Genomic DNA, 12,566 nt, shown 5'->3' with positions numbered 1-12,566 from the left:
TCAAGCAAATAATTGAGGACGTAGGTTGCAAGTGCTACTCTGAGATGAAGAGGTTAGCACAGGAAAGGAATTCGTGGCGGGCCGCATCAAACCAGTCAGTAGACTGAAGACAAAAAAAAAAAAAAAATTTCGTTCTTGTTCTTCTAGTCTTATTGTTCCCTCTTGGTTCTTGTACATATTGTAAATTACCCGTCTTCCCATACAGCTTACCCCAATTTTTCTAAGGATTGCGAACACCTTGGACCATTTTACATTGTCGAACGCTTCTTCCAGGTCGGAAAACCTCATGAACGTGTCTTGGTTTTTCTTTAGCCTTGCTACAATTATCAACTGCAACGTCAGAATAACCTCTGGTGCCTTTATCTTTCCTAAAGCCAAACTCATAGTCATCCAGCACATCCTCAACTTTTTTCCCATTATTCTGTATATTATTCTTGTCAGCAACTTGGATGTATGAACCGTTAAGCTGACTGTGCGATAATTCTCGCACTTGTCTGTTACTGCAGTTATGGGAACTGTATGAATTATATTTTCCCGAAAGTTTAATGGCATGTCAGCAGTCTCATACACTCTACACACTAACGTGAACAAACCATTCTGTTGCGACTGGCACCAATGATTTTTATAAATTTTAATGAAATGTTATGTATCTTTCCTGTTTTATTTTATTTTAAGTCTTCCAGAGCTCTTCTAAATTCTGACTTCAATGATGGATGCTCTGCCTCTTTCCTATCGACCCCCGTTTCTTTTCCTGTTAAGTCATCAGATAAGGCCCGGACCTCTTAGTGGCCAGCTGTCCGCTAACAGTGAAATTCCCCTTACATTCTTCATGTTACCGCCGTAAAATCCAGTGCCCTGGCAGAATCACTTAGGAATTGTGCAGCGCCCTGTTGCACTATGTACTCGTATATAGGCTGGGAAGGTCATTTACAACACGTCTTGTAAGGTGCCTTCATATCCTGACTGTGAAGGTATTCAAAGTAAAAATTTGTTGCCATATTCTCTTTTTTTAAAGAATTTTATCACTTTTTCCGGGGCACCTTACGAGTGGTCACACTTTACTAGCACAATGTGTAAGCTGTTGCACCCATGGTCTAGGGATAACGTCTTTGGTTAGTAATCTAAACGTCCTCGGCCACGGGTTCGAACACTAACATTTCTTTGATATGCTGAGTCACTTCTTCCGATAACCATTTCTTTCCTTGTTTCTTTACATTTCCCACGTAGCCATTTCGTCTTAGCTTCCCTGCACTCCCTATTTATTTCATTCTTAAGTAACTCATATTTCTGTATTCCCGGATAACTCTCAACATCTTTGTACTTCTTTCTTTCATAGATCAACTGAAGTATTTCATCTATTTCCCATGTTTCTGTGCAATTATCTTCTTCGTGCCTCTGATTTCTTTCCAACTTATGTGATTGCCCTTTCTAGAGATGTCCATTTCTCTTCAACTGCATACAGAGCTATTCCTTATCGCAGTATCGATAGACTCAGAGAACTTCACGTGTATCTCTTGATTCGTTAGCACTGCCGTATCCACTTCTGTGCACACTTATTCTTCCTCAATAGCCTTTTAAATTTCGGCCTGCTCTTCACCATTACTAAATTATGATCTGAGTCCTCCTCTTCTGATATCCCTAGGGTATTTGCTATTACGAACTTCAATTTATTGCACGACTCAATTAGTCTTTCTCCTCTCTCATTTCTATTAGCAAGTTCATATTCTCCCAAACCCTTTTTCGACTTCCTCGTATAAAACCTCAATGCAATCCCCCATATCCATTAGATTTTCATCTCTCTTTACGTTCTGAACTATCCGTTCAATATCCTGATATACTTTTTCTATCTCTTCATCTTATGCTTCTCATGTCGGCGTATACATCTGAACTATTGTTGTTGGTGTTTTTTTCTGATGAAAATAACTCTATCACTAAACTGTTCACCGTAACTCGCTGTGTGCCCCTCTTTCCTACTCGTAACAAATCTTACTCCCCTTATACCATTACCTGCTGGTGTTGATATTACTCTATACCCATCTCAGCAGAGATCTTTGTCTCCTTTTCATTTCATTTCACTGTCCCTCAGTGTATCTAGAGAAAGCCTTTGCATTTCAACTTTCATGCTTTCTAGCTTCCCTAAATTGTTCAAACTTTTGATATTCCACGCCCCGAATTGTAGAACGTTATCTTTTCATTGGTTGTACAGTCTTTTTCTCATGGTTATCTCTCCCTTGGAGTCCCCTCCCAGAGATGCGAATGGGGGATTAGCCCGAAATATTTTGCCAATGAAGAGATCTTCATGACAATTTTTTCAATTACAGACCACATGTCCTATGGATACGCGCTATGTACCTTCATTGCAGTGGTTTGCATTGCCTTCTGCATTGTCATGCCGTTTATAATTGCTGAACTTCCGCCTTTAGGGACAGTTCGACACACCAAAGGCAAGAGAGTGCCTTGAACCTCTGTCCGCTCCTCCGCCCTCTTTGACAAGGCCGTAGGCAGAGTGAGTCAGTTCTTATGCCGGAAACCTTCAGCCGAAATTACTGACAATTTTTATTCACAGTTTAAGCAGTGGTCGTGTTCGAACTCGGGACCGAGAACCTTTAGGTTACCAACCAAAGACGCTATTCCTAGAGCACGGGTGTCAGCAGCTTACAAACCGGTTGAGTTAGTAAAGGTTGTCCACTCGTGAGATGCCACGGAAAAAGGGACAAAAATCTTAATAAACGAGAATATGGCACCAAATCTGTACATTTATACCTATACAGTTAGGAAATGAAGACACCTTACAAGGACGTGTTGTAAGTGATCTCCCCAGCCTATATACGAGTACATAGTTCAACAGGGCACTGCATATTCCTGAATGTTCCTGCCAGAGTACTGGAGTTTACGGCGGATTTTCTCATGTAATTAGTCGATGCGGAAGCGTCTATGAAATGTGGCAACAATGAGGATCAGCGAGCGGTGTGTGGGTCTCGTATTTGACATTAGCGTGGCTTCATGTTCGTGGCGTTCCTTTCGAACTGCTTCTTCCGTGGTGTTTGATCCGACGATGTATCGACACTCTATTGAACAGCTCGTTTCCTTTGAAACAGTATTCGTTGCGTTATTCCTTAAAGCCATTTTAGTGACTGTTCTTATAAAGTTTCGCCTCCAGCCAGAGCCGCATTTACTTTCACCAGTCTGTAAGGCTAACACCGTAAACCTTTATTTTTACTTTCAAGTCTGATAATTGTAGTTTCCTTCAGGTGTGTAGATTAAATCTGATGAACGCCAGTAAGAATTGCAAATTTAATATATTTGTCCGAGCATTTGTTTCAATTGTCCCGACGGTTGACGTCCCGAAGGTGGCCGTGTCCTGACTTTTCTGCATCTACATACAAACTCCGCAAGCCTCCCCAGGTGCTTGGCAGAGGGTACCGCGTGCAACTAACAATCACTTCCTTTCCGGTTCCATTCGGAAACTGAGCTAGGGGAGAGTAACTGACTAAAAGGCCAGGTACGAGCCTACAGTTCCCGCATCTGTATTATTCGTAGGCTATATGTACGTTGGCGGCAATAGAATCTTTAAACAGTCGGCCTCAAATGGTGATTCTCTAAATTTACACAACATTGCCTCACGAAAAGGGCGTCTTCTTCCCTCCAGCGATTCCTGTTTGAGTTCAGGAAGCATCTGCATAACACTTTCATGCTCATTGAACCTATCTATAATTGTTTCAATGGCTACCCCTCAATCCGATATGGTGGGGATCCCAAACACTCGAACACTACTCAAGAATCGCTCGAACGAGCATTCTATTTGTTGACTACTTAATGTATTAAATACACTGTCCCAAAATTAATTTTGGCATTCGCCTTCCCTACTACCAACCTGATATTCTCGTCCGATTTTATATCGCTTTCCAGCTTGACGCCTAAATATTTAATCGACTAGCCTGAGTCAAGCAGCAACCTACTAACGCCGTTACCCTACACATCGGAATTAACCTATATTTTCCACACTTATAGCAAGCTTCCATTCACTGCACCAACGAGAAATTCTGTCCAAGTCATCTTGCATACTCCTCAAGTCAATCAACAACGACACCTCACCGTAAACCACAGCGTCACCAACAAACAGCTGAGTCGTCAATGTTTTGACTGTTTTGATGCGTCCCATCACGAATTCCTCTCCTGCGTCAACCTCTTCACCTCAGAGTAGCACTTGCAACATACGTCCTTAATCATCTACTGGATGTATTCCAGCCTCTGTCCTCCTCAACAGTTTATTAAGATTTTTACCCTGATGCCTTAGGCGGTGTCCTATCCTGCTGTCGCTTCTTGTTGTCAGAGTTTTCTATATGTTTCTTTCGTTTCTGATTTCTCACAGAAACTTATAATTTCTTATCTGATCAATGCACCTAATTTTCAACATTCCTCTGTAGCGCCACATCACAAATTCTCCGACTCTCTTCCGTTCCAGTTTTCCCACAGACGTATTTCACAAGAATATAATTCTGTCCTCCAAACGTACATTCTCGGAAGTTTCATCGTCAAGTTATGTCTGGTATTAGTATACTTTTCTTAGCCAGCAATTCCCGATTTTCCAGTGCTGGTCTGCTTTTGCTGTACTTACTACGTCCGTTACTGGATATTTTGCTTCCTAAGTATCAGAAGTCCTTAACTTCATCTACCTTATGAACACCAACCCTGATACGAATTTTCTTCCTGTTCTCATTTATGCTACTCCTCAATAGTTTTGCCTTTTTTCCAATTAGTGTCAGTCCATATCATGTACTCATCAGACTGTTCATTCAATTCTGCAGGTCATGTACCTCTTCTTCAACTTTAATGTGGATAGCATTGTCACCGGCGAATCGTATCATTGGTATTCTTTGGATTTAAATTTTAATTCCACTCCTAAACCATTCTTTTATAACCATCATCGCTTCTTCGACGTATGCATTGAACGGTAAGAACGAAAGACTACATCACTGTCTTACATCCTTTTTAATCTGTGCATTTCGTTCTTGGTCTTCGGCACTTACGAGTACTATTTCCTCTTGGCTCTTGTACGTTGCATATTAAGCGTTTTCCCTATAGCTATGCCATATTTTGCTCGGACTGTCGAACATGTTGCACCATCTGACAATATCTACGCATTTTCCAGGTCGACAGTCCCACGAACACGTCTTGGTCTTTCTTTAGTCTTGGTTCAACACACATCAAAAAAAGTTTTGCATCACCTCGGTTCCGAGAGTTTGGGAACATGTACAGAAATTTGGAATAGAGATCAACATAAATATCATTTACGCCCTTTTTATTGTTCACGAAAACCACACATTGCACGTTGCACCACCATACGGCGAGAACTTCAGAGGTGGTGAATCAGATTCCTGTACACACCGGTACCTCTAATACCTAGTAGCACGTCCTCATGCACTGGTGCATGCCTGTATTCGTCGTGGCATACTACCCACAAGCTCATCAAAGCACTGTTGGTCCAGATTGTCCCACTCTTTAACGGCGATTCGGCGTAGATCCCTCAGTGTGGTTGGTGGGTCACATCGTCCATAAACAGCTCTTTTCAGTCTATCCCAAGCATGTTAGATAGGGTTCACGTCTGGAGAACGTGCCGGCCACGTGCCGGCCACTCTAGTCGAGCGATTTCGTTGTCCTGAAGGAAATCATTCACAACATGTGCACGACAGGGGCACGAATTGTCGTCCATGAAGAGACTGCCTTGCGGGTATGCTGCCGATATGGTTGCACTGTCGGTCGAGTATCATACAGCCGTACGCCTTCCATGACCACCAGCGGCGTACGTCGGCCCCACATAATGCCATCCCAAAGCTGCAGGGAACCTCCACCTTGCTGCACTCGCTGGATAGTGTGCTTAAGGCTTTCACCTTGACCGGGTTGCCTCTAAACACGTCTCCGACAATTGTCTGGTTGAAGGCTTAGGTGGCACTCATCGGTGAAGAGAACGTGATGCCAATCCTGAGCCGACCTTTCGGCATGTTGCTGGGCTCATCTGTACCGCGCTGCATGGTGTCGTTGTTGCAAAGATAGACCTTGCCATGGACGTCGGGAGTGAAGTTGAGCCTACTGCACACAGTTTGGGTCGAAACACGACGTCCTCTGGTTGCACGAAAAGAATTTAAACATGGTGGCGTTGCTGTCAGGGTTCCTCAGAGTCATAATCCGTAGGGAGCGGTCAGCTACTGCAGTAGTAGCCCTTGGGTGGCCTGAGCGAGGCATGTCATCAGCAGTTCCGGTCTCTCTGTATCTCCCCCACGTCCGAACCACATCGCTTTGGTTCACTCCGAGACGCCTGGACACTTACCTCGTTGGAGCCCCCCCCCCCCCCCCCCCCCCCTGGCACAAAGCAACAATGTGGACGCCATCGCACAGTGGTGTTGATTGTCTAGGCATGGTTTAACTACAGACAACACGAGCCGTGTAAATCCTTCCTGGTGGAATGACTCGAACTGATAGGCTGTCTGACCCGCTCCGTCTAATAGGCGCTGCTCATGCATGGTTGTTCACATCTATTGGCGAGTTTAGTGACATCTTTGAACAGGCAAAGCGACTGTGTTTGTGATACAATATCCGCAGTAAACGTCTGTCTTGAGGAGTTCTGGGAACCGGGGTGATGCAAATCGTTTTTTGGTGTGTGTATTATCAACCGCAATGCTAGTATTGCCTCTCTGAAGGCTTTACCTTTCCTGATCGTCATCTAACACATCCTCAATTTTCTTTTCCATTCATCTGTATATCACTCTTCTGAGCAACTTGGATGACTGAGATTTAAGCTGATTGTGCGATAAATGTCGCATATTTTTAGCTCTTACAGTCGTCGGAGTTGTGTGAATGATATTTTTCCAAAAGGCAGGTGGTATATCGCCAGACTCATACAGTCTTCACAACAACGCCAATAGTTGTTTTGTTGACGTTTCTCCCAATGATTTTAGAAACTCTGATGTGTTGTTATCTATTCCTTCTGCGTTATTTCATCTTAGGTCTTCCAAAGCTCTTCTAAATTCCAATTCTAATGTTGTATTTCCTATCTCCTGTAAATCTACTCCCGTCTCTTCTATCACAGGAGACAAATCTATTTCCCATTGAGGCCTTGATTGCTTTCTTTCCACCAATCCGCGCTCTCCTCTGCATTTAGCAGTGGAATTCCCTTTGCAGTCTTAATGTTATAATCCTCACTTTAATTTGACCGAAATATGCTTTCCTGTATGCTGAGTCAGTCCTTCTGACAATCATTATTTCTTCGATTTCTTCACATTTTTCCTGCAGAAATTTCGTCTTAGCTTCCCTGCAATTCCTCTTCACTTAAGTCCTGAGTGACCTGTATTTCTGAATTTCTCTAAACATTTTTGTACTTCCTTCATTCGTCCATCAACTTAGGAATTTCTTCAGTTTCCCATGATCTCTTCGCAGGTACTTTCTTTGTACTTACGTCTTTCTTTCCAAGTTCTGTGATTTCCGTTTTTAGAGCCATCCATTCCTTTTTTAACTGTACTGGCTACTGAGCTATTCATTACCGCAGTATCTATAGTCGTAGAGAAATTCAAGCATATTTCTTCATTCCTTAGGTTTTCCTTATCCCAGTTCCTTGCGCTTTCATTCTTCCTGTCTAGTCTCTTAAACTTCAGCCTACTACTCATCATTACCACATTGTGATGGAAGTCTATATCTGCCCCTGGACACGCTTTGCAATTCAATATCTGATTTCGGAATCTCTGTCTGATGTGACGTAATGGAACTGAAACCGTCCTCTACCTCCCGGCTGTTTCCCAGTATACCTAACCCTCTTGTGATCCTTGAACTTTGTATTCGCTGTATCTGAAATTTATCGCAGAACTGAATTAGTCTTTCTCCTAACTCATTCGTATTAGCAAGTCCACACTCTCCCGTGAACCTGTCCTCTGCTCCCTCATATAGTACCCCATTCCAGTCCCCCATGATTGTTACATTATTATATTCCCTTTACATGCTAAATTACCTGTTCATAATACTCATATACTACCTCTCTATCTTTCGCGTGCCCCGGCCGATGTGGCCGTGCGGTTCTAGGCGCTGCAGTCTGGAACTGTGAGCCCGCTACGGTCGCAGGTTCGAATCCTGCCTTGGGCATGGATGTGTGTGACGTCCTTAGGTTAGTTAGGTTTAACTAGTTCTAAGTTCTAGGGGACTAATGACCTCAGAAGTTGAGTCCCATAGTGCTCAGAGCCCCTCTTTCGCCTGCGATGACTGTATGTATAACTGAACTATTGTTGTCGGTATTAGTTTGCTGTCGATTTTTATGAAAAAACCATGTCAATGAACTGTTGCAGTAGCTCGCTTATGCCCTACCTTCTTATTCATAATGAAACCTACATCCATCATATCAATTTCTGCGACTGTTGGTGAACCCTATACTTATATGACAAGAAATCATAGTGTTCTTTCAATTTCAGATCACTGCTCCGCTCCTCCCACGTCCTCCTGCCCCCTCTATATCAGGATTAATCTTTCGCATGACCCTTTACAGACTTACTAGCCTACCTCCCACTTCAAACTTCTTACATTAGACGCCTCGTCTCATAGGACGTTATCGTTTAGTTGGTTATTTAATCTTCTTTTTTCTTTTTTTTCTAATGGTCGCCTCCCCCTTCCCAGTCCCCTTCCGGAGATCCGAATGGGGGACTATGTCAAAATATTTCGCAAATGGAGAGATCATCGTGACATTTTTTTCCAGTACAGGCCACATATTCTGTCAGTGTACGTTATTTGTCTTTCATGCAGTGGCTTCCATTGCCTTCTGCATCCTCCTGCCGTTGATCATTGCTGATTCTTCTGCCTTCAGGGGCTGTTTCTCATGCAATGGGCAGGAGAATGCCCAGAACCCCTGTCCGCTCCAGCGCCCTCATTAATAAGATAGTTGGCAGAATGAGAGTGATTTCTTATGCCGGAAGACGCCGGTATCGATTGCTGATTTTTATTCAAAATTTATGCACTGATGGGTTTTGAACCCAAGATGAACCCAGACTGAGACCGTTTCCACTAGTAATCACGGACACTACGCCTAGACTATGTGTTTGTCTTAACTACAAAAATTGTTAATGCACGAACATGTTTCCTTATTCTCTTTTGTTACGCTTATTATAAAACTTTTCCTGGGCCCCTTCTACGTGGGACACCCATCAATTTCGTATCCTTGCTGGCATGACAGTAAGTCGTTCTTTGGCAGATTTTGTGTGTTCCTGGTTGTAACTCGTGGCTTACTGCGAGTCAAGTAAGGGGGATTACAACTTTTCAAGGGGTGACAACACCATTCGAACATAGTTGATCAGAGTATCGCGCCTTGGCCTTGACTCACAGTTCAATAAATGGCTATGCCGCACCCCTGCAACAGTTGCAATCACAATAACCGTAAACATGGTCCGTAGCAACCCGTAATGTGATTTTTATTTAACCGTGCAACTAGCTAATTTCGACTAAGCGTCATGGTCAAGCACGTTTGTAACATCTGTATCTCACATCATTTTTACAGCAATCTTTAATGCAAGTAAAAATATGGCTACTTTTTACTTGAATTAAGAGTGATTTGAAAATTACATGAAATAGCAACAACGACGCTCACTCGAAATTAGCTAATCGCAGGATTTAATAAACATCGCATTACAGCGTACTATGGACAATGGTTGCGTTTATTAAGGATCTGGTGGCTGTGGATTTCCACAAATATAAAATCATAATTTGCAATTCACTACATTGTTACGGGCGTCCTTGTTCAAACTACTCTTAGTTCTATTTATGCTCAATTAGGTTGGTTGGTTGGTTGGTTGGTTTGGGGGAAGAGACCAAACAGCGAGGTCATCGGTCTCATCGGGTTAGGGAAGGACGGAGAAGGAAGTCGGCCGTGCCCTTTCAAAGGAACCATCCCGGCATTTGCCTGAAGTGATTTAGGGATATCACGGAAAACCTAAATCAGGATGGCCGGACGCGGGATTGAACCGTCGTCCTCCCGAATGCGAGTCCAGTGTGCTAGCCACTGCGCCACCTCGCTCGGTGCTCAATTAGGAACTGTTCTCTTGTCGTACTGCTGATCCTATCTGATAAATTGTTTAAGTGTATTCAGACCTTGTGCAGGTCCTATTACGTTCCACTTTCTATCAACGCGATAGTGCTGTCTCAGAATCGACTTAAATAAACACACGTCATTTTTGTTTGTTTCATCGAATTACGATAATATTTCAGAATTCGTGGCATTATTGTGTCCTATGAGGGCTTACATATTTCTTCTGTATTGTAACATTATCTTCACTACACCACGCTATGGTCCACTTTTATAATTAGTCACACACATTTACGTTGCTAAAACCACATTGCCACCATGTTTTTCACTTCATCGTAAACCACGCCACGACGGCCTACCCGCATGACACAATGTCGACTCACTCTGATCCGGACTGCAGGCACGCTGCACTGGACAGTGCGGACGTGTAGTTTCACTTGTTAAAATGTGAAGCTAAGTCGGAGTGTCAACATGCTAAAGCTGTCGGCACACAGGAAGAATCAGCCGACGTTGACGTGGTGCTCTACGATTTTCGTGACGTCACTTCCTGCTATATCACATGAAACACAAAATAAGTTCTGCAATATTTCGGCAACCTGCCACGTACAGTAGAACCAATGGGAAAGAAGAACGCTACCTACGGCACAAGCCGAAAACATGGCACCATACTGTAATTGACACAATCACTAGAGGCCCGTATTCGGTGGTTTTTATGTGATACGTTATGCCCTATGAATACGTATTGTCTCTAAGTTCCAGCACGTTGAATATCCCGAAAACGAAACGTTATAGGGACGATTTCTTGCAATGAAATGTAGGGAAACGTCACACTGGTGGTTATAGAAGTTTCGTATTTATTCATTTTCGCGTTATATATCGCGTGTTACAAGAGTATGCGGTTCTAAGGGAACGAAACATTGATGATTGATGGCAACGTTATTGGTAGAATTTGTTATAATTACACGATAATAAATAATATCTTGTCGCTTTGGACTACTGCAACATACAAAAAAACAGGTTGTTGGACTCAGAGTTATGGCATAGGGTAGTTGATTAAGGCGTCACTTTATGGAAATGAAGGTCGATCGGTAGTGTATTTGCCTCCTACTGTATACTATATTTTCAGCTTAGGTTTATCTAAAAGATTGTCGGACCTGCTTACGAAATTAATAGAAATAAATTCTGCATTATTAACAAAAGGAGAGTTAGCATTTGTCATTGAAGCAGAAATCTTTATTTCTGTTGCAAAACGATTTCAATCACTGTGTGACCATCGTCAGTGCTAATGTTAAAGCCCTGTGGATTCATAAATACAAGCTGTAAAATTCTAATATCTGAGCTCGATGTTTCTGTGACTAATATTGAAAGAAGACTTTACAATAATACTAGTAACAAATTTATAGGAAAATATAACTGAAAGAAATGGTTATTAGTCAAGGACAAAAGGTTTAGTCAAAATAACAACGACATAATTAGACACTGGGCACAACAACGGAATGGTAAAGAATGGCAAAATATGCCAGCCCCGTCTATATTACGTGGAACATCTGATCATTTGCTGTAACCGGTTTAAAGATACAAAGAATTCCTCAGCCTGCATGGTCAGATGCTGTTTTTAATCGACATCTCCCTGACATTGAATCTGATGTCACAACGCTGTGTCACCAGGCTTCATGCTATTTTTAATGTAGTACAAACATCGGGTTTCTGACAGATTTGACCCGGAACGTTACGAGTTCCTTTCCTGTGCTAGCTTCTTCATCTAGAGACGTGGCAGTGGTATGTCTGTCTACTGTACACTTTAATCACACACCTCGTCAACAAATGGAGGAGACCAAAAAAAAAAAAATGGTTCAAATGGCTCTGAGCACTATGGGACATAACTTCTATGGTCATCAGTCCCCTAGAACTTAGAACTACTTAAACCTAACTAACCTAAGGACATCAAACGCATTCATGCCCGAGGTAGGATTCGAACCTGCGACCGTAGCGGTCGCGCGGTTCCAGACTGTAGCGCCTAGAACCGATCGGCAACGCCGGCCGGCGAGGAGACAAATAGACAGTGTAATCGTATTCAGATGCCTAGAACATTTTATAAGAATAAGTTCAGTTAAAGCTGCCTCGTGATCTGAGTGGACAATCACGAGATATTTGAAGTTTAATTCCGCTTTTTATTGTGAGTTCTCTTAAGACAGAGGCGAATGCTGACAGGTGTTAGCCACCGAACCACAATTCATCAGAGGCCTTGTATCAGCCCACACCCTCGAGAATATTCAAATGCTGGCAGAGTTGTGCTAACTGTATCCTAAGCAAAAATACTGCGAAGTTTGTTGATGCGGAAATCCCTTCAGTACGATCAATATAAGAGTCCAAGAGAGCTTAGAAGGGCAGAGGGAGCATAGTGCAAGATACGTCGACATAGTTAAGAGAGAGGAGAAATCCTGTCAGATATAATTCCCAGAAGGTCTCCAAAGAAGGTGTCTATGGACGTTTCAGTGACACTAAAAGCATT

This window comes from Schistocerca americana, chromosome 3 (genome assembly GCF_021461395.2).
Source record: "Schistocerca americana isolate TAMUIC-IGC-003095 chromosome 3, iqSchAmer2.1, whole genome shotgun sequence".
In the NCBI taxonomy this organism is placed as follows: domain Eukaryota; kingdom Metazoa; phylum Arthropoda; class Insecta; order Orthoptera; family Acrididae; genus Schistocerca; species Schistocerca americana.
This window is presented reverse-complemented; position numbering follows the sequence as displayed.